Here is a 4635-nt window from a genome sequence, read left to right as displayed (position 1 = left end):
AAGTGACTCAGTGACTCTTGGGTGTGTCAGGTTCATGTTCTTCCATGTGATTATTTCATCTACAGAAAATGACTTCTATGTCACAGTTCAGATGGTTGTTTGGGACATTGCATTTGGTCCATGTTCCTGAAAATAAAAAAAAAAATAAAAAAAAAGAGTGAAAAAGAATAACCTTCTCTCTTTCCAGGAGACTTCCTAAAAGTATCACACAATGTGTTACAGATCAGACCACAAACTGCAAGACCACAAATGAAGGTAAGAGAGATGGGTAAAGTAGTTTCTACTTGGGCATGAAGGTTCCCAGTTAACAATGAGGGCTCCCATGAGACTGCATACCAGAATTTCAGAACACATCAGTAATTAGAAATAAACTTCTGTTGAGTTAACCCACTAAGGTTTTTAGTTTTGCACTGTACAGCAGTTATCCTTTCCTGACTACTTTAAAACTCGACTTAACAAAGTTTAAATGTAATCAGCATCTCCATCCACCTTCTGGGCAATATTACAGAGCTAAGAACACTTTAAGATCATTATATCTTTTGCATTTTATAAGCAATTATTTTCAACTATTTTAGTTTGCTTTTTGATCTCTAAATAAATTATTATTATTATTATTATCACCATCATCATTAATGCTGTTCTTGTTTCATAGAACCACTGATTATTTTTTCATGGAGAGTGAAATTGTAGATGATTTTAATAGTCTCAGCTCTTTATCTTGGTCATGTTGTGCTTTTACACAGAAAAAACTTGTTTACTTAGAGTATATCACTTGATTCAAGAAATTAAATATTTTCTCATATATTTCTTCCACATAAAAATATTTTTGCTACTCAATCTTTTTTTAAATTGTGAATGTCTAATCCTAAAATTAAGGTAATGAGTACTACTTGATTGTGAGACAAAATTTCCAAATTAAGAGCTAAATCTAAATAATTTATTCTTCTATTCTGTTAGAGAAGGTAGGGCTTGCTAGCTTGAGCTGCTTTCCTCTGCCTCACCTTTCCATCATGATGTTCTTCCTCTCTTCCTCACCTCTGACCCAGAGCAATGGAGTTGGTCACTTATGGACTGAGACCTCTAGAACCATAAACTCCAAAATAAACTTTTCCTCCTCTAATATTGTTCATCAGGTCTTTTGGTCACAACAGAAAAAAGTTGACTAAAACACATAGGTTGCAAATAAGTCAAAGGAGTCCCCAGAGACAGCAGAAGAGATATATGAGTTATTGGGGAAAATTTACAAGAAATCAGTGACAACTCCCAGAAAAGTTCAGTGATTGCAAGCTGAACTGGTAGCATATCACAGTACTTTGTCAAGCAGTGGCTCCTCTCCCTTGTGGTGTTTTGTCCAGTGGCAGCTGACTGGACAAGTGACACAGTGACCTCAGTTCCATGCCCACCCCCACTCAGAAAGGGGTTTTATATGATAGACTCCAGAAGGAGTGCATCAGATTGCTTAATTTGCTTGTATGAGCAGCATCCCAAGGAATTGAGCATGTGTAAGCAAACTAGCTTTCTACAACTTGCCTTAAATCCCAGTGTGTATGAGAAAAAAACAGTGTCCTATAAGATAATGTGTATCTGTACTTTCTTCCCAAGCTTGCTGTCACTGTTCTCTCAACTTGGCTAGGAAGGGACATTGAGGGACATGATATCTTATTGTTCTCCTTTCCTCAGGGACAATACTCATTTATTTTAGGGACATTTTAATTTTCTTATAAAAGATAAATCAGTTGGAAAATGAAGAATGAAAATAGGAGAAGGTATGAGGTTGGATAGGTAAAGACTCTAGGAATGCTGGCATTGTGGTACTAAAGTCATATAAGCAGTTTCAACTAGAAATCCACAAAACAGGGCAGAGTGGTATTATAGACTATAGCTTTTCATCAACGTTAAAGTTCTTCATTTTTTTTAATGAGTTAGAAGGTATGTGGTATTACTAATATTTTATTGGATTGTTGTTTTCACCTATATAACTTAGTACTTATATTATTAAAATATTCATGTACATTGAAATAGAAAAACAAGACACCTTTGCTAATTTGCCATCATTTTTCCATTTCATGGTAAAATCAGTAAGAAGGATTATAGAATCCACAAGATTATTTAGAGTCCATTCAGTGCCTATGTATTCAACAAGCATGTATTGGGCATAAATAAGAAATAATCCTTGGCCATCCAGTGTGCAGGTACCTGGCGGTCTTGCCATGGAGGGGAAAGATATGAAACCCAACACCAAGGCTCTGTTCCCCATTCTGAGAGTGATATACCAGAGCAGGAAGAAGAGATTCTAGGATCTGATGATGATGAAGACCCTAATGATTACTATAAAGGTGGTTATCATCTTGTGAAAATTGGAGATCTATTCAATGGGAGATATCATGTGATCTGAATGTTGGGCTGGGGGCATTTCTCAACAGTGTGGTTATCATGGAATATTCAAGGAAAGAAGTTTGTGACAATGAAATAGTTAAAAGTGCTGAACGTTATACTCAATCAGCTCTAGATGAAATCCGGTTGCTGAAATCAGTTCGCAATTCAGATCCTAATGATCCAAATAAGAAACAGTTGTTCAACACTTGGATGGCTTTAAAATATCAGGAGTTAATGGAACACATATCTGAATGGTGTTTGAAGTTTTGGGGCATCATCTGCTCAAGTGGATCATCGAGTCCAATTATCAGAGGCTTCCAACTGCCTTGTGTCAAAAAAATCATTCAGCAAGTGTTACAGGGCCTGGATTATTTACATACCAAGTGCTGTATCATCCACACTGATATTCAACCAGAAAACATCTTGTTGTCAGTGAATGAGTGGTACATTCAGAGGCTGGCTGCAGAAGCAACAGAATGGCAGCGATCTGGAGCTTCTCCACCTTCTGGATCTGCAATCAGTACTGCTCCCCAACCTAAACCAGCTGACAAAATGTCAAATAAGAAGAAATTGAAGAAGAAGCAGAAGCACCAGGCAGAATTACTAGAGAAGTGAATGCAGAAAGTTGAAGAAATGGAGAGTTGGGCCCTGGGCAAAAAGATCTAACAAGCAAGAAGATTCAGAGTCCTGTTGAAAGACCCTTGAAAAAGAGCCCCTATAATAAATGACCCAAGAAAAACTTGAAGAGTCAAGTTCCATTGACCAGGATCAGACAATTATGGGAACCTGGTATAGAGGGTGGTGCAGCGGAAATTAACTGCAATGGATTAATTGAAATCATAAATTATGCTGAGAACAGTAATAAAGAAACATGGAGGCTTAAAGAGGATCTACATAATGCTAATGACTGTGGTGTCCAAAATTTGCAGCAGGAACCTAGTCTCCTAAGCTCCCAAAATGGTGACAGCAGTACATCTCAAGAAACAGACTCTTGTACACCTATAACTGTGCTAGTCTTCCTCAAATGTAGACCAGTCATTCAGTGAACAGTACATCAGCCAACTTCAAGAAAGCATTCAGGCAGAGACACCTTGTGAAGATGAACAAGAGCAAGAACATAATGGACCACTGGACAACAAAGGAAAATCCACTGCTGATGATTTTCTCGTTAATCCCCTTGAGACAAACAATGCAGAAAAACTCGAAGAGAACTGATCTTGGAAATGCCTGTTGAGTGCACAAACATTTTACCGAAGATATTCAAACATGGCACTATCGCTCCCTGGAAGTTCTAATAGCATCTCGCTATAATACTCTGGCTGATATTTGGAGCATGGCACACATGACCTTTGAACTGGTCACAGGTGACTATTTGTTTGAACCTCATGCAGGGGAAGAGTACACTCAAGATGAAGATCACATGACACTGATCATAAAACTTCTGGGGAAGGTGCCTCACAAGCTCATTGCTGCACCAAAATATTCCAAGAATTTTTTCATCAAAAAAGGTGACCTGAAACACCATCATGAAGCTGAAACCCTGGACCCTTTTTGAAGTTCTAGTGGAGAAGTATGAGTGGTTTCAGGAAGAGGCAGCTGGCTTCACAGATCTCTTACTACCCATGTTGGAGCTCATCCCTGAGAAGAGAGCCACTGCTGCCAAGTGTCTCCGGCATCCTTGGCTCGACTCCTAAGTCCCTGCCCAGCACTGCAACAGAGATCAGCACAAAGACCACCCCTTCTCCCCCTCTTCTTCCAAGCATTTCCCTCTTCTCTTTTCAGGGTGAAGCTCTTTCTTCAAGAGTTTCTAGATTTTTCTTCTGCCTTTTTTTTTAATCCAACATGTTCATTTGGGTTTGCTTACTTGACCCTGTGGAGAGCCTCACAGCCATTGGGCATCCTAGGTGAATTTGGCCTCGGTAGGGCTCTGCAAAAGACTAATGGACTAAAAATGTGAAACAGCCTCTTGGCCTATATCTTTGCCTTTTCACCAGAACATCCTTCAAATTGCAATCACCCTTTTTAAAAAGAACCTTGAAGATATATGAGCCCATTCGTTGACTCTACAAGTCAGATTTTCTAGTGCATATCTGTAGGGAACATTCCTCAAGCTTATCTGACAGCAGTCACTGACACCATGGTCTAAGTAAGCCAAACAGTCTGAACAGACAAACTGAGGTAATGGTAAAGACTCACCATGGAATGAAGGTCTTTGCAGTTGCTGCGGCTGAGTTTGAGCTGAGGGGAGGCCTCGTTCTG

At 39.1% G+C, this 4635-nt stretch overlaps 1 pseudogene; it reads left to right on the top strand.

Annotated features, from left to right (window-relative positions):
* The first annotated feature begins 249 nt into the window (after positions 1 to 249).
* Positions 250 to 4070, top strand: LOC124984701 (SRSF protein kinase 1-like; annotated as a pseudogene).
* Positions 4071 to 4635: the final 565 nt, after the last annotated feature.

This window comes from Sciurus carolinensis, chromosome 1 (genome assembly GCF_902686445.1).
Source record: "Sciurus carolinensis chromosome 1, mSciCar1.2, whole genome shotgun sequence".
NCBI lineage: Eukaryota > Metazoa > Chordata > Mammalia > Rodentia > Sciuridae > Sciurus > Sciurus carolinensis.
This window is presented reverse-complemented; position numbering and strand designations above follow the sequence as displayed.